The sequence below is a fragment of the Neolamprologus brichardi genome, chromosome 1 (assembly GCF_056152115.1).
Source record: "Neolamprologus brichardi isolate AB-2024 chromosome 1, ASM5615211v1, whole genome shotgun sequence".
Taxonomy (NCBI): domain Eukaryota; kingdom Metazoa; phylum Chordata; class Actinopteri; order Cichliformes; family Cichlidae; genus Neolamprologus; species Neolamprologus brichardi.
Genome location: NC_142104.1, coordinates 716,439 through 735,000, shown reverse-complemented (window position 1 = coordinate 735,000; position 18,562 = coordinate 716,439). Strand labels below are relative to the sequence as shown.

Here is an 18,562-nt window from a genome sequence, read left to right as displayed (position 1 = left end):
ATATCTAGCCGAGGTGCAGAGGAACATGTTGCGTCGGTGTGTGAACAGCAGGCCCGATACATGCAGATTTATTTCAGCTGGTATTAAAGTGGGGACAGGGGCTGGGGCGGGGGGCCGAACTCTCCTCACATCACCTCTCGTGCTCTCCTCTGCCAATTTTGGATGCCGACACTAAACGGATCTGCAATAAGTCAGATGGGACTGGGAATATATAGATGTGTGTGTGCCGTTGTAAAGTCAGGAATTATGGCAAAAAACGTCTGAATAATTTAGTGCTCACATTAATTTTCTGATGCCATTCTTCAGACTCTGACTGCGTCACTCTAACAAATGCGTATGTCGGAAAGTTCAGGGGATTTTGGAGAGTGCCTGTGAACAGTGAGTGATGGCAACCAGCCGGCTCTCAGCTCCCTCTTGTCTACCAACAGCTCCGTGTGAGCCCTGCGCGCCATATTCTTTTCTCAGAACTAACACGGCGGTGAATCGAAACAAAAAGGCCACATATTTTATTTATGTGTCAGAAATGTGGTGAAAGGAGGGCCGGGGAGGGAGCGGGGCGTATCGCTCTATCTGCCGGCTGATATCACTCCACGTGGATCAATTCGCTCAGACAGGGAGATGAGAAAGGAGGAGGGAGGGAAGTAAGGAAAGCTGGAATGGTGGTCGTATCGATCGCTCAAAGAAATATAGCGTTGTGTGATTTGCTTAAACGTCCGAATAACCGGAGCTGTCAGAAGTGGGCAGGCAAACCTCGACGTTGGGCCACGCGGCTGACATGTACACGCCCTCTTACATCCACTTCATGTGGACACAGCAAAGTGGGGCGTGCCTTCTCAAACATAGCTTCAAATGACCAAAACCTTCTCATCAAAGCGCCTGCAGAGACCCGTCTCAGTGCAATGAGTCCACAGATCAGCTTCATGCGGAGCTTTGAGCGCGACTCAAACTCCAGAGCTGAAAGTGACAAAAGCTGCAGTTCCTCTGACATCCAGCAGAGGCAGCAGTGAGTCGGTCCCCACAGGCTCCTTTCCAGCAGAGACAAACACGTTTTCAGCCGTATACACAGCACGTCTACAGAGGAGGATGTTTCTGTCACTCAGCTGTTTAAACTGAGTTTACATGTTAGGGGCGTGGCCTCTTTGACTGACAGGTGCATGGTGGCACAGGTGGCTGTAGCTGCTAGCTTCACCTGAGCTAACTGCAACGTGTTTGTGCTGTTGGAGCATTTTTAATGACAACATGTGACCAATAATATGGCTGCTGTGAGGTCACTGTACTAGCAGACCGTCCAAGAAGGCGGAGCTCCAGTTTAGGTGAGTGAAATCCTAAGATTTTATTTCTAGCACAGGTTCATTAGTGTTATTATAATTATATTTAAGACGCCTACCCAGCAGGGTGATGTTCAAGTCACAGTTTAAGGCCAGAAACCAAAGAACACTCAGCATTTCAGCTTGTCTGTGGCAGACTTTGGACCAGTCTAAATCTGTACCAGCACATCTACACCTTAATCCCCGTAAACACGGCCATGCAGCTGCGCAGGCTCGCCACGCCGTCAGCAGCTACAGCAACCCTGAGCTAAAACTTCAGCAAGATGCTTATCAGGCTGAGATGAACTTGTTTTATCTCAGAAATACTTTGTGCCAGAGACTCGATGGTGAGTCCAGAACGGTCCCACTGGGGTGCAGAGCTCTGTTCCTGTCAGCGAATGCTACCTGGCACAAGGACAAGAGTGGACGGGGGAATGAAATTAAAGAGCAGTTAAAGAAAACTGGAGAAAAGAGCAGAGAGTGTGCACGGGGCCATAAAGGGGATAGTTTAACCATTGATCGAGAGCAGCGGTGGAAATGGCAGCTGTAAATCAATTTTATCTTGGAGCAGCTAAAGAGTGTTTTCTAATGAGGTTAATGCCACGTAATGGCTAAATTCCTCTGCTTAAAAGATGCCCTCAAGGTGGTGGCGAGAGATAGATGTCGCCACGGAAAGCTTAACACCTCGCATTCAGCGCAGAGCCGAGGGACGCCGCTTCTTTCAGGGAGTTTCTCTCTTAAATCTTTTTATTTGTCGGAGGGTTTCAGCAGCTCTTTACATCATCCTTCCTCTGGGCAGCTTGTTTTATCAGCACACAGAGACGACCACGGACGACGCCGGCCGCTCGCTAAATTATTCATCTGCCGTCCACTTCAGGTGTGATGAGTTCCTCTCCAACCGCAACTACAGCAACCAAAACAAACACGCAAAGCACTCAGAGATGGTCGGTCGGCTGAAACTCACGCCGTGTGCGTCCTCCGCCTGGCTGGGACCGGCCGTCACTCTGAAGCTGCTCCAACCTCAGCGAGGTCACGGCGTTCTCGCCGCGATGTGTTTGATGGCAGCACGCTAACCAATCTGCTGCCTATACATGAAGCAGTTTGATTGGATGCTCTTTGATGCTCCTCAGCCTGACCAACAGCCCGTTATGGCTGACAGCTTCCTGATGTGAACACACTGGTTAGCGACTGGTCTGCAGCCAGTACTGGACTTTACCTGAACTGGTTTCATTTCTTTCTAACGTGGACCTTCAGGGAAATGCGGCAGTCAAACGTTATTCTTTGGTTTCGGCGCTGGCGTATCGGGTAAATAACGCCGCGTGGTAGCAGTGGCCAGTGTTGCCAACTTAGCGACTTTGTCGCTATATTTAGCGAGTTTTCAGACCCCCTACCGACTTTTTTTCTAAAAAAAGTCACTAAAAGTGCATATCGCTTTTACTCTCAACAAGCAGCGGGTGCTGTAACGCAGTCAGTTCTTCTTTTACTCTTATGCTGTTTTGTGGATCACAAGGTTTAAAACTACTTATAAACACACACACAGTAACTCCACCAGAGTGCCTATTTCGGGTCACTTTTGCCGGTCCAAGCCCGGGTAAAGGAGCAGGGTTGGAATTGTGACATTAAAAAAACAATAATTGCTAAAATAAATTTAATTTGTAGTTCTAAATAAACTCTAAATGCATTTAGGATGTTTTTTACTCACTTTATGTCTCTTCCACGATGTTATTTCTCTCTCCAGCAGCGTAGGTTACAATTACATTAGCATGACCAATTATGCAAATTAGGTGATGACGTCATTTAGCGACTTCTAGCGACTTTTAGGACAGCCAATAGCGATTTTCCTTACTGAGGAGTTGGCAACACTGGCAGTGGCTCACAAAGTCTCGTCGCCATCATCTGATTTTCTGAGAAACCCCACACCACAGCTGAGGGCGCGGTGCTACTTTGGGCATTGAAAAAGCGATGAGGCGATACGCAGGTTAATTTTTCTCTGACGGTAATCACAGAGTGCACAACAGGAAAATAATACAACACGTTTTCAGTCAGTACTTCTGTCTCCTCGGCCGGCGTAGGGCGAAGCACTTAGGGTGGAGCGATGAAATTCAACAACTGATACAACCTCAGCTGATATGCACAGGGATTCCCACAGCTTCCTGTATCTAGCCTAATCACAAGCTAGCTAGCTAGCATGTCAGCAGACGCAGACACGTTAAAATATTACATTACACAAATTACATTAGTTAGTAATGGAGGCGTGAGGAATCCTCTTTGAGTGATCCAAGGAGTCTGTTAGCTGTAAACTAGACTCCTCCATAAGGTTGCTAATGGAAAACAGCTCCCAATCAGCAAGTGTTTTTTTGTGATTTGGACGCATTACGGGTGCATTGAACAATCGCATTATGGGAGCGGCTCGGAGGATTCAGGTGATGCTTCATGATTCCCCGTTATTAAGGAACCCAGGCGTGCTCCGTGTACTGCTGCAGCAGCATCTTAATTACATGTTATTAAAGCTCGAAGTCAAATCCAGCAGAGCACCTCCGCGCCGCCATGGCAGCTCTGACACCTTGGGCGTGGCTGGCGAAGGATGCTTTGAGTCCACCGTGGGAACCTTTATGGGTGGAAGTGACTCAGTCTGCAGAAAGACCAATCGGAGGCCGTTCTTTTTGAGAAAGCCGACGGGCTCTTATCGCTTTTTTATTCGTCTTTGATTGAGTCACGAGGGACTCGTTCACGCCGAATGGTCTCAGCCACATTTGTGACGCGAGCCAATCGAAGGGCGTCCTCACAAATGGAGACTAGCGGCTCCTTCCTTAACCCTTTAAGACCTACCATAGAACCAAGTCCGCCAGAGCTTATATTATATGTTTACATGCTGTGGAGCCATTTTTGGGAGCATTTCAAGTTGCTATACATCAATACAACCATTATAGCCCAGATTTTAATAATATGTCTGCATTAAGTGCATAGAAATTACATAAATTGCAAAAAAGTGCAATAAACTACAAAAAAATTGAAAATCGTTTTTGTTTTTTTAACATATATTTCTAGTTAGAGAAATTTAAGAGGCTTATCCCTCAAAACTGTAAATACAAAAAAGTTGCACAAAATAGTTTCCCACCACAGGAAATTTATTTTGAGTGTCTTCATAGTTTTATTTTTGAAATACACCAATTTTTATATACTGCAGGAAAAAGGAAAATAAATATTATAATGCAAATTTGCAAAAAAGCAGCATATGCATCAAAATAAACTATTTCCAGCAGTGCAATATGAGTCCTAAGCATCCCAGAAACCACACAGAAAGTCATAAAGTCAAACATAACTTTTAAAAACACCAGTATAGGCTCATGAGGCCCTGATGGTAAAAAACTACATTTCCGCAAAATGACGTCACTTCCTGTTTCGGGCAGGTCATGGCGGACATGCGATAGTTCGCGCTGATGGACGTAGGAAGTGTTACAAACAGCTGATCGGATCGGCAAAGCGTGTTTCTGGAATATTATGTTTTTGTTGCTGCAAGTGCTTTTTATGCAGTTTTTGCAAAACTGTATGTGGAAGGAAACTGTGACCGAGGACAAGCTGATGGCATAAGATGTAAGTACAACTCCTCCGGTTTCATATGCAAAAAAAATTATTGCGCTAGCTCACGTGGTTGCAGAGCTACCGGGATTTAAAAATAGTTATGCAAAACAGAGCGTGCTGCTCTGACCGGCTTTAAAGGGTTAAAGATGTCTGAAGCTGAAGGCCGATCACTCTGACTCCAAACTGGTCCAGTAAACACTATCCAGTCCAATCAAATCCAGTCCTTTGGGTTTGGGGGCGGGGCCTTTGCGGTTGTTTGAGTTTTTGTGGGTCTGCTGTGTGTAACAGCAGCTGGGCGGGTGCCAGGCCGCGCTGCATTGTGATGATCGATATGATTCACTTCCTCCATCAGTGACTGATTGGTTTATTATAGCACATGCGCTCATTCACCACTGTGTGTGTGTGTGTGTGTGTGTGCGTGTGTGCATGTGTGCGTGTGTGCGTGTGTGTCTGTGTGCGTGTGTGTGTGTGTCTGTGTGTGATGAGCACATAAATCTGTCATGAGGCCAGATTTGAAAACGTGGATGCACAGGTGCTTTAAGGCGGTGCTCTGTGCAGCCATGGAAACATGAACGTGTGTGTGAGGAAATCGAGCACGACCGGCGTGCGGCATGAAACTTAAGGAAAGTTCATCTCCACAGACCTCTAGCATTGATCACTGGGGCCCTAAAGCTATTATCATGATCTAATTAGGTTTAACATAAGTCTGTGTCACGGCCCGGTGCAAGGCTGCCTTGTCCCCAATTCCACACTTTCACAGCACCCCAATTTAAAAATAGCACACATGCACCACATGAATACTAAGACTTTGTTTCATTTACACTTTAATGTCAGACGGAGGTCTGAGCAAAGAGAAGTGATGTAATCCACGAGGCGCGGAGCGAGCGGGGGGGCGGTAACCTCCCAGGTTTCCCCTGTCGGTGCTCTGATGATCCATCAAAGGGAGAAAACACAGACTGCGTTTTGAAATGTTAATCTGCGATGATGTCGTGTTCATCGCCATACTGTGGGCGTCGCTTTAAAGAAACGGGTTAATATTCATCTCTGAATTTCTTCTTAAATCATTTATAAAAAATGCAAATCTGGGACGAACGACGAGCGCTCAGGTGGGAACGCCCCGCGAGCTCCGGCCTTCTGGGGACGTGTTTGCACTGATATTGACTGCACAGGGTCAGGGTCGGGCAGGGCGCTACCTTTAAGTGAACGCTCTTACAGGCGAAAGGTGTCGGCGTGACCACGAGCGGGTCATCAGCGACCGGGTTTAATCAGGCAGAGTGTGTCTGCGCTCGCGTGAGCCGAGATGATCTGAATACGAGCAGGAAGCCGCTGACCTAATAACGCGACCTTTAAGGCGTGCCCATAAATAGAGCTGTCAAAGAAACAGCACCACTATAAGACACCGTGTTTAATGTGCTCTGTGCAGCTTATATGTGGGTTGTTTTAATAATTACCTGCTCCGACACCTTATTCATTTTCAGCATGATTAGCGGCGGCGGCGGCGGCGGCGTGCACGGCCGGCGCGGTGGGTGGCTGAATGCGAGTGCTTGCACACACACTGAACACTGTTTCCTCTGCACAAAGACACTTTTCCCTAATATTGTACAGTCTGTGCACCAGGGCCGGCCTCAGGAGCTGTGCCCCCCCCCCGTACAGGGAAACACAAGTGCAAAAAAAACGGCGTTAAGAGGAATCCCCTCCCTCTCCGCCGCGCCCGTGTCCTCTGTGATTATGAATAGTGGTAAGAGAGAAACGCATATCCCCCATTCAGACGCGTCCGTGGTTTCTGAAGGACCACTCTGGCCAAACGAGGACCCCCCCACCCCCCCGTTTGATTGATATGTGAAATCCGTCTCTCGCTGCAGCTCTAAAGGCGGACCCTGTGTGCGTCTGAAAGGTGCTCATTGTTGAGCGGAGACCACTTTGTCAAGAAACAATCCTGTTCCCAAGGAAGCTGAGCATGTCTTAAAAAGATACAGGCCCTTATTGTGGACATTGGGGAACTTTAATTTTGTGTGTGAGGTCATTTTAATCCTGATTAATTTTTATAGTAGCGCTTGTAGTTCAATGGCTGGTCGCCCTAATGCTGCAAAGGAAGGAGCAAAATAAAGGAAGAATGGCAGAGAATGGAAATCCCACCCACAGGCCCGCCGAACAATCCCGAACTTAAAGTGTCACGGAGAGCGAGGAGGAAGGGCGGGGGCCTTTGTTGATGGACACATTGGGATGTATTTAAGTTCTACAAAGGAGCGTCTCTGAATGGAGGCCTGATTTTTGCTACAAGGTTTAAGATGCACGTCTAAGGGCGGATTTGCCACGGTGCAAAGTTTGCGTAATCTGCCACGGCGGCCTCTGAACCGGCGCCAAAGAGGAAAACGCGCGAGCTTCTCGGGTCGACGACAGACCTCTCGGACGTCGTCTCTCGTGGGTCGGAGCCACCGAACGTCCGGTTAGCGGCTCGATAAACACTTTTTATTTTGTGGGAAACGTTGCAGGAGGCTCGTCGCCACCGCGGCTAAATGCAAACTGGATCTCGTTTGAGAAACGGTGGGGTGAGACAAAACAGCGTGATTCATAATGGTTATTTATGTACCGTGTAGCTGCAGCGCAGCAGGGGGGCAGAGGCTCGGTCTTAACTAAGTACATCTTTCTCTGCTTAGCTTCTCCTCGGCTGGGCTCGCCGCCGATCTTCAGCGTTTTGATCATCCCCAAAATAACGAGTGCAGGAGTCTGCTGCACTGGAGCAAAGAAATTAGGTGGCGGAGTCGGCGGCGGCAGGCGGAGGCAGGCGGAGGCACACGGCTCCACTTACCTCCACTTTGGCGACCCCCCCACATTCCAGCAGATAGACACAGACAAACAAAGAGCGCCAGTAACCACGACGGCATTTACAGCCAGAACCAGACTCTAACTTTGCCCCCCCCTTCTTTCCTCCAACTGTCCTTATGTGGCTTCCTTTGCTTCCCCCCCCCCCTCCCCCGTGGTGCATTTGCCCCCCCTCCTTGCTAAGGAGTATGCAAGTATGCAAGAGTGCAGTGGTGCATTAGGACACCTGCTCTGTCGACCAGACTGACGCTCGGACCAGAACCAGACCCATCAGAGCCGCTCTGACGTTGATCCTCCGGCCGTACTCTAAACGCGCTGTGGCGGCGGCGACCTTTGGCCGTGTGGGCGTCACGTGTAGAGCAGGAGGACGTTGGTCCTTTATCTGTGCTGTTTATTCACATCATTTATTCATATGTGGACCACAAACACTCTGCTCGGTGCTTCGGCCTCACACACCAGGAAACACTGAAATGAGAAATATAAGGACCTTTCTCCCGGCTTTTTCATTAATTCGTCAAAAAATGGAGCGAGTCCTGTTTCCAGAGGGTGGAGATGAACAAAGCGCGGACAGTTCAATGCTTTAGAGGGCACAATATGTTCTGTTACATTACACTGTGCTTTCTCTGCAAGCGGGCGAAGGCCGAGCGAAAAAGGCAGATTTTGCCACCTTATTACTGACGTTTGAATGAGTTCTCCTAAAGCGCCGCCCCGCGCCCCCGCCGCACCCCAACAACATACAAAAAATCTTATTCACTTAGTATGTAGGTCACATTACAGTGGTGTCTAGCTATTGGACATGGGCTTAGATAACTGTTTGTCGAGTATTAAATGCTTTCGCTGCATCAGCAGCCTCCGCCGCTGGTATTTCTCACACAGCTGTGCGACTGAAAGGAGGCAGCGCCGCAGAAAAACCGTGTCACCCCTCACGCATGCACCCTGCGCTTGTGTGCATTTGAAGCGCCGCGTTTGTGTAAAACGTTCACTTTTTGCACAAAAAAGCGCGAGGATGAAAACGTCTGTGAAAGCGTGGTGGTCGAGGGCCGCGCTTCGGTGAATGCGAGGCAAACCCATTGACCTGAGGCAGCTCGGGCGGGCCGGGCTTTGCTTTTCTTTCCTCTTATCCCTGTTTGCTTTGGGTGACCTTGCACGCCGGCCCTGACGGCGTTCGCACAGCGCTGCCGTAATGGCTCGGGGAGTGCCCCGGTGAGGCCGCTCCTTTCCCCGCTCCAGCCTTCCTCCGCCGCGCGATCGCTTCAGCCGCCGCAACCTCTGATTTGAAAATGGCGAGGCGGAGGTGCGGGCCCGAGGAGAAAATTGCACCTGCTTTTATAGCAGCGGGGTCCGGGCGAGGAGTTAAGTGTTCACTTAAATCAGAAAGGCAGGAGACAAGAGGGGCGCGGAGCCGGCGCACAGTTTTGCCCTCTGTTGTCTTTGCATGAAATGAAAGATGCACAAAGTACGAATGTGTGTGTCTGTGTGTGTGTGAGTGTGTGTCTGTGTGTGTCTGTGTCTGTGTGTGTGTGTGTGTGTGTGTGTCTGTGTGTCTGTGTGTGTGTGTTTGTGAGTTTTCCTCCCCTCCCTCCATCCTTTGTATGAAATGAGCCCAGATGGTGATTGATTTTTCAAGTGCTGACATCCCTGCTTGAGAAGCACCCCTCCATTCCACACACACACACACACATGCACACACATGCACACACACACACACACACACATGCACACACATGCATGCACACACATGCACACACATGCACACACATGCATGCATGCACACACACACACACACACGCTTCTTTGTGCCGAACAAGTCAGGCACACTAACATCTCGGTGCCATCATCATCTTGGTGACTGCCAGCAACCGCTATTGATTGACAAAAGTATGCATGCAAACAAACACACACACACACTCAGAGCAGGAGGTCACTTCCACTCGGTGCTGTGGACACGCAGGCGTGGAAACGCTGCCTGAATGACAAATTAAAAACCTTAAAGACAATCTGATTCCGTGCAGTTCGCTGGCAGAACATCGATCAACAGTTTTGATTATTAAAGAAATAATTTTGCTCATTTAGTCGGCCAGGATTGTTAAACATCCCGTCGTTCCAGTCGCTGTGTGTCGTTTTTATCAAACGGATTTCACGGAGCGGCCTGTTCGCAGGACAGCTGACATGTTTTAAAACCAGCGCAATGACTGAAAAAAGAGGCGTCTCTACTGTACGTCCTGCTCGTCCACGAGGACACGTGACACAGGAAACCTGGAGCCGATCAAACAGCTGTAACAACACAAATGCGTGCTTTTATTCTCTCCATTTAAACTGAATACCGTTATTCCAGGTGAAATGTGCACAAAGACAGATTTTCCCCAACGCGTCTGTGCTGAAAGAGGAGCCGAGCGATGAAGCGGCAGAGCGCCGTACGCCGCAGCAGCCCCATTGAGCTAAAGTGTCTGTGTGGCTAAATGATGTCATTGGCTAACTAGGCGTTCTCAGGCCATTGCCTCTGTTTGCGTGACTAAATACATACAATTAAGGCCTCGGCACTTCTCAATCTCTGTGAACTCATTGTTATCCCCGGGTTCAAGTGCACTGATAATGGGGGCCGGAGGAAAACAGGCGTAGCGGCGAGAGAGACAGAGAGCTGGTGGGTAAAATAGACATCTCATTATTAGTGGCGTTCTCTGTCAGCCCGGCAGCGCCGCCGAAGCCTCGTTCACTAATCTGTCCCCTTGCCTGCCTTCCTCCCGCTCTTTGTCTTACCCTGCGTTTCCGTCCCCGTCGCTCTGCTGCGTGCCGTCTGAGCATGCTCGGCTCTCACCATGTTTTTCAAAGATGGTTTGGAAGAGCGGCCATTTTAATCGGCGCCTCTGAGAGCTAAAAACCCTCATTTAGGAAATAAGTAACCCTCGCTGGAGCTCATGTAGGGCTGTGGAGGTCACACTGTGGGCTGCTGTCATCACACACACTCGAGCAGATCGAGTGTAATCGTCTAAAGCGAGACTTCCCTGATGGCCTCGCCACTCGACAGCGATGCCCTCAAGTCTCCGAGAAAACTCTGTAACTGGAGAACAATTGCTGCTGTCTGTCTGAGTAACTGGATCAGTACACTGTGAGCGCACACACACACACACACACACACACACACACACACACACACACACACACACACACACACACACACACACACAGCCGTTTGTGTGACAGGAGGTGTTTTTAAAGGACCTTAGTGTTCTTCTTCTCTGATTTCCTGTCATGTGTTTGCTGCAGTGAACGTTTGTATTAAACATGAAACTAAGAGTGTGTGTGTGTGTGTGTGTGTGTGTGTGTGTGTGTGTGTGTGTGTGTGTGTGTGTGTGTGTGTGTGTGTGCGCAGTGAGCTCAGGCTGCTACAAACACTCAGTTTATCACAGTCTTTTCTCCCTTTGGATCTGGATGATGTCACAAAGAGGAAGATAGAAGCCCCGCCCCTCAGACTGACTCTGACAGTGTTATATTTCTTTGTGACAGACGTGCTGACAGGTAAACGGGGTTTCCTAACGAGGTCGTTCCTCGTGTGCACGCAGCCCCACGTCACACTGTGTTTCTGATCGGTTTTAGTCGCTGCATTAAAAGCCTCACAGACGTGGACGGCTCTCTCGGACGTCGAGAACCAGAAACGAGGCTTCACAAGGTTTTCAGTTTGTTTTGAACATGTTGAACATTAAACACACTCTGCAACAAAACAGCTGACAGCACAGCATAAGGAAAATAACGAAAGCAAGTCCAATAAAAAATGATCAATAATGCTGAATAAGAGTAAAAACATGTAAATAAAACACAGCACTGCAGTCTGTGAGGGGCAGCCAATCAGAAGAGCGCCGTCTTAACCCATATGGAAAAGAAATAGTAAAAACATATATATTACTCATGAAAGTAACTTTCTCATTACTTTCATATATTTTGTTAGTAAGTATCCAAAACATACAAGTTTCATTATATAATTTTTCAAGGGATCTTATGTGTTTTCACTCTTGTATGCTTTTCATACAAGTTTCACACAGAAACTTTATAAGATTTATATCTTTTCCATCTGGGAAGGCAGAGCAGCTACAGTAGCTGGTTTTAGTCAGAGGATCGGGTACAGCAGGATTATTCTGAACAGCGATTCATGCAAAGCTGCTCTGGAGGTGAAACGAGGGGCTGACTTTCAGGTGGGGGTGTGGGAATCAGGGTGGGTAGTCTGGGTAAATGGATCTTATTTAGCGGCGCATCAACACGTGTAAGGGGCCTCACGGCTCATTACTCTGGGCCCCGATCCTCCGCTCAGCCTCTGATGGATGGTCGGGGCTGCCGGGTGTAGGCGGAGGTGAAGGAGAGCGGGACGTCCCTCCTGCCTCCGCTGCTCAGTCCTCAGCGCCCTGCCTCTTTGCCGCTGCACGTCTCCGAGCACGCTCAGGTCCTCCATAGTTAGTAGCGCCTGTTTGCTGATGTCGTCCATCCGCCTCTGAACGCTGACAGTTTATAGTTCTGGCATCTCTTCCTCCTTTAGCCACACCACTTGTCCATGTGTCACGCTGATGCCTCCTCCTCCTCCTGTTACAGTCGGAGCTCAGACTCAAATATTCCCGACGCTCTCGTCTCCGAGCACGTGCAGCAGAAGTTGCCCCTCCACTGGCTTCCTGTTTGTCTCAGGACCCCCTCGTCGCCGAGGTGATGTCACAGAATCAGAAACTTCCTTTAAAGCTCCCAATTTACCGGTCGATCTTCGCCTCTACGCTCGCCTATGGTCACGAGCTGTGGGTAGTGACCGAAAAAAACGAGATCGCGGAGACAAGCGGCAGAAATGAGCTTCCTCCGAAGGGTGGCGGGCCTCTCGCGTAGAGATAGGGTGAGGAGTTCAGGAGGGGGAGGGGCTTAGGATAGGGTGAGGAGTTCAGGAGGGGGAGGGGCTCAGAGTAGAGCCGCTGCTGCTCCACATCGAAAGGAGCCAGCTGAGGTGGTTCGGGCATCTGACAAGGACGCCTCCTGGGAGAGGTGCTCCGGGCATGTCCCACCAGGAGGAGGTCCCAGGGCAGGACCAGGACACGCTGCAGAGATTATATCTCTCGGCTGGGAACGCCTCGGTGTTCCCCCGGAGAAGCTGGAGGAGGCTGGGGAGAGGGAGGTGTGGGCTTCTCTGCTTAGGCTGCTGCCCCCGCGACCCCGGATAAAGCAGATGAAGGTGGATGGATGGATAGTTAGCAGGATAATTTTTTTGTTTTGTTGTCTTTTGTTGATTTTTTGGTTTGACTTTCAAATGTAATAATAATTTAATAATAATTGAATCATTTAGTTGTGGACCTCTGTCAGAGCGGTTTGACTGTTGCTAACGATCCGCTGAGCTCGGCCTTTCCGTGAGAAGAAGCAGGCTCTCGCTCATTTTCCACATTTTTAACAGAATTACATCCTTGAATGATCCGGCAGCTTCCTGAGGTTCTCCTGGATCGTCGTTCCCGGTGATCATCTTTTAAAAATACGTGCAGATGTTACTCAGCGTTCCACAGGAACGGGAATTCTTTTGTCCTTACAGGAAACGTCACGTTTACTTACACTCTACGACTGTGTGTGTGTGAACATGTGTGTGCTGTAGTCAGTGTAGTAAAGGTTTCAGGCTGAGGTGAACTTTTAAACCCTCACATTAGCACCCTGACACTTAATTGTTACCAGCACAGAGACCTGCACTGTAAACCACACACACACACACACACACACACACACACACAGCACTCAGTCAAGTCGCTCTCTTTAAGCTCGTGCAGCATTCCTCTCATTCATGGAAGCAGGGCCCTCCTAGTGAAGCGCTTAATTGGCTGCAGATTGCTCTTTAACCTCAGGGTTACACCACACACACACACAAACAAGCCGTGCACACACACAAATACAAACACACACACACACACAGGCTGTTTAGAGTCTTAAGGGAGACGAGAGTGGTTTTTACAACTCTGGAGGGAGGTCAAAGGTCAACAGATTTGTAACAGACAACCTCTAAAGATCTGTCAGTCAAGGCTGAGATTGTCACTACCACACACACACACACACACACACACACACACACACACACATGTCTCTGAGTGTGTGTGTGTGTGTGTGTGTGAGTGTGTGTGTGTGTGTGTGTGCGGTTCTTTTATTGTGGTTTCTGCAGAGAAGCTGCAGTCGGGACTTTTGAGTCGCTTTCTGGACGTCGTGAGTCCAAACGAGCCTCGGCGTGCAACGTCAGCGCCGAGCATCTCTGCGCCTGTTTCTCGGGGCGCGGCGGACGTCTCCGACATGTGTCTTTATTTACAGTTTAGATATTTTTACAGGCTTCGTGTGTTTCTGTGTGGGTTTGTTAGCCTCTCTGCTCTCCTATTGTTTATGATACACACTCAATATGCTTTTCTGCATGACTCACTCCCTCCTCTCAAGAATCAGGATCTCTGTGCTTCTCTCCCAAATTCGCTTTTGCACTTTTATGCACGAAACACTCGTCCTGACAACACGACAGCCTCTGACGCGCTCGTATCCCCGCATGCTTCACGGCATCGCCGACCTAGAGGCTGATTGGCCGGGCAGAGAAGCAGGTAGAGGCTGTGACTGTGCAGCCCTCTCGCCGTACAGGCTTATGAATGATTGAGCTACTGTAGCAGCGAGGGCAGATCATATTACAGACGCCATTTTGTTTGTTTCCCCCGCAGTATTTTGTGTCTCCTCCAGTTGTTTAACATATTTAATCCAAACAGGATGACGCTGTGTGTGTGTGTGCAGGCGGGGTGGCACGCTCAGAGTTAATGCTGCAAATTGTTGTTAGATGCAGGTCTCCCTCTGCCATGCGTTTTGGACAGGAAGGCAACGTGATTGGCTTTGTTCAATCTTCCTGGCAGCCGACACCAGCTGACATCTGTTCCCTCCTAACCACTCAGACTTATCTCCATCAGGGAACACACACACAGACTCACACATGCTCGTGTTTGCGAGGGAAAAAGCGTGTCCGCACTCGACGCACACACCGTCGCACACGTGGGCTCATTCTGCGGTGATGAAGAGTTCAGCCTGTGCCAGTTGCCACTTTTGTTACACGTGCACTGAAGTTATTAAGGAAGAACCGGCTTGATTTGCTCACGTGAGGCGCTCCGCGTCCCCGCACGGCGGCCTGGGCGCGTATCTCTGTCGACGTGTGGAATCTGAAAGCACATAAAGAAGTTTTTTCCCCCTGAAATGAGAGGATGAGGAAGGGCGGAGGGAGAAGGACAGAAGTGCGAGAGGCTGTTTGAAATTAGCCCTCCACGCCGGGGTCTTGAAACGAACGTGACGCGTCCAGATTCGGTGTTTTCGTTGCAATTACCAGGAAACGGCAGATGAATTCTTGCCGGGCCATGTGTGCCGTGTGTGTGTGCGTGAACGTGGCGTGTACCGACACGGATGTGTGAGCGTGGTCGTGTGAGCAGGTGGCAGGCATATTTGAAGATGACAGTAGGGGTCTGACCCATGCCAGGCTCAATAAAGCAGCCTTGTGACGGAGCTTATGTGACACGCCGTCCCCGGGGCTCGGCGCTCTTTCTCTGCCTCGCACACATGTGCACACGCGCACGTTTCCTCTCCGTGTCAGATAGCGAGGGCTGATTGCTGCGGGTACGTGTGAGGTCTGTGTGTGGTCTGATGACGACACGCTGTACGCAGCGTTAGCTCGAGCGCTAATGCACCTCTGCTTTCTACACACGGCTCGTATTTGCAGTAACGGCCGACCGCGTGTTTGGAAATGCGGGGAGCTGCTGACGCTCGTGCAGTCGCTTACCGTCCTGCTGTGCGTCACGCCAAACTAGAAACCCGCAGAGTACACAGAGCGCGCTCGGTCATGGTTTTGAAGCGTTCGGACTCCCGTTTGGAGCTCGTGGTCACGTCCAGCTTTATTTGTTTCCTTTAGCTCAGTTTACCTTTGTTTCCCCAGGAAGTCAAAATCAAAGACACACAAACACGCGTTACACACATCAGCGTGCAGACAGACTGCAGCGTGTGCAGTATGGCGACAGCAACGCCAAGCTCGCGTTTCTGTTCGCCATCGGAGGACAATTTCACTCCAAAGCAGCTGTTAGAAAATGAGATTATTGACCTGACGATGCAGTTTTTCCTCCCATCGCTGGGCCCGCCCACCTGCTTCATGAACCCGGTGAGTTGTCGGTCGTGGTCAGCGATGGGCGTAGCATCAGCACCAAAAACAGCTGCTTTTGCCTCCTGACTCTGGAAAGAACGTCTTCTTCTTCCGGATGCTTCCTTCACGTGTCGCCGCAGGGAATCATCTCCCTCCGTCTCACGCCAACCCAACATCCACCTCTGTCACGCCAACGCTAGCCGTCCGTCCATCACCCAAGATACAGGGCTTCCTCCTCATAGGAAGTACCTGAACCATCCCAACCGCCTCCTTTCGATGTGGAGCAGCGGCGGCTCGACTCCGAGCCCCCGCCCCGCCTCGAGGGAAACTCATTTATGCCGCTTGTATCTGCGCCCTCGTTCTTTCGTCAGTACCCAGAGCTGAGGGTGGAGGCGTGGATCGAAGACTTCTTACCCAAAACCTGAAACACAACCAAAAAGGTTCATCGCTGCTCTGGATCAGATTGTTGATCACAGGCAAAATGACCATCGACCAATCGACTCTTCCGCTCCCACACGGACCTGCGGAGAATAAATCGTACATCCCAAACATGTTGAACATGAACTGTGCGGAGACAGCCACGGGGCTGCACGAGGAAGCAGGTTAAAGCGTCTTAATCACACGTCAGCTTGACAGTAGTGCTTTGAGGCAGACACGACAGGCTCTGTGACGGAGGAGAGCAGGTTGGATGTTAGCTGTCAGACAGACGCCGCTCAGATCTCTGCTGAAGCGCCTCTGTGAACAACTCCGTGCACTTTACGGTGATTCGTTTAGTGTTTACGAAGAGTCCTGAACTCAGTCAGTCCTTGTTGGGATCACCGTGTCTTCAAAGCAGAACTTTAGGTTTGATGTTGGTGACAGAACCGGGGTGTTCCAGATGTTCCTCCTGCAGAGGATGCTGAGGTGTTCCAGATGTTCCTCCTGGAGAGGATGCTGAGGTGAGGTGGAGGATGTCTCCTCACGCCCTGACCGCTCTCGCCAACCGTCTGAGCTGGCTCGGAGATTTCGCTGCTTCCAGTCACAGGTGTGACAGGTGAGGCTTCAGGTGATGAGACTGACCTGTAAACAAACAGGTTCGCCTCCACGCGAGACTCAAATAAGAACATCAAATAATGATTATTACGATTATATCGCGTTACAAAAGAGCAGCAGAGCCTCAGACTGTAACCGCGATCAGAGATCAGACGTGTGCTTCACTTTATTTTCTCCTGAATGAATAAAATGATTAAAACAAGTTGTTTTGAATATTAAACTCCAAGTTTCCAAAGTTCATTTAAAAAGGTTTAATTCCAACGAGCTGCTAAATTTAGTGAGAACAGCTTTTCTTCGGTCAGGTCGGCCCAGCGTACGCTCCTTCCCTCTCTTCGATGCAGAGATGTAATATTTTCATCATCATTATGAGAGCTTCGTGTGTGTTCGATTGCTGCCGCCGATAAGCTGTCGCTTCAGATCACGTAAACCCTGACTGTAAGTGAACCTCGCACACAGAGATAAGTGTAATCTTGTAGAAGACAACAGAAGGAGATAAAAACGATTTAAAGGCGAGGGAAAATGAAAGTAAACAGAGCAACTTTTTTTTGCTTATCTGTCCTTTCAGTTGTGGTTTCCACTTATTTGCTGACTCTATAAACCAGAAGAAGAACGAGTGACCTGCTGTATTTGCACAGTTTTTTGAAAAGTGCAGCTCACTTTGCTGGAAAACAAGACCTGCAAGATAAAATCATCAGAGACTGTGTGTGGTGTGCATGCATGCACGCATTGCTGATGCAATCTTCCACTTTTCTAATAGTCGGAGCCTAAAACAGCAGTCGAGTCGTTTCCTACCTGCGGCTCCGCTGGAGTAGAGAACAAGAGCTCGTGTTTTCTGCGTCACGCTCCGGTGCTGTGCCGCCATTTACCGCAAAGATCTGGCTCAGAGAGGAAGTTTCCTAATCGCTTCTTAGCTGTTTGTTTCATTTCAGCTGCAAGTCTCAGAGTGTCAGAGATGGTTCCCGGTTATAAGACACCATTTGCAGGTAATTTGATTGGAACACAGGTGAGACAGAGAGAGCGTGACGGGGAGGAGGGACGAGCCAATGAGCCAATGGGAGAACAGCTTCCAGCTTCTTTCCTCCAACAAGCAGCTTCTGTTTGTGTCCTGCGTGTTGTCAACATATAGAAAGAAATATCATATCACATATGACCTCTGACCTCTGTCAGGAGCTGAAGTGTTACAGCCGTCAGCTCGTAGGGAACGATAAGGTTACAGTAACAACATGAACGCTACTTTTATTTGGAACAAAATCAACTTTTCACACGTTTTTTACTAAACATGATACAAATGTGCACAAAAACATGACTGTGGATGGAAGCAATGACACGTGCACAGAGCGTGGAAAACAGTCGTGAGTGTGAAACTGGTTAAAGGCAATTCAATTCAATTCAATTCAATTTTATTTATATAGCGCCAAATCACAACAAAAGTCGCCTCAAGGCGCTTCATAGATACAGAGAAAAACCCAACAATCATATGACCCCCTATGAGCAGCACTTTGGCGACAGTGGGAAGGAAAAACTCCCTTTTAACAGGAAGAAACCTCCAGCAGAACCAGGCTCAGGGAGGGGCAGGGCCATCTGCTGTGATTGGTTGGGGTGAGAGAAGGAAGACAGGATAAAGACATGCTGTGGAAGAGAGACAGAGGTTAATAACAGATATGATTCAATGCAG

The 18,562-nt window shown here is 49.3% G+C and overlaps 1 protein-coding gene across 4 annotated transcripts in view; it reads left to right on the top strand.

The window, feature by feature from the left end:
- znf536 (zinc finger protein 536) overlaps positions 1 to 18,562 on the top strand; it is a 199,952-nt gene that overhangs the window by 52,825 nt on the left and 128,565 nt on the right. The gene's annotated exons all lie outside the window — the stretch shown is intronic.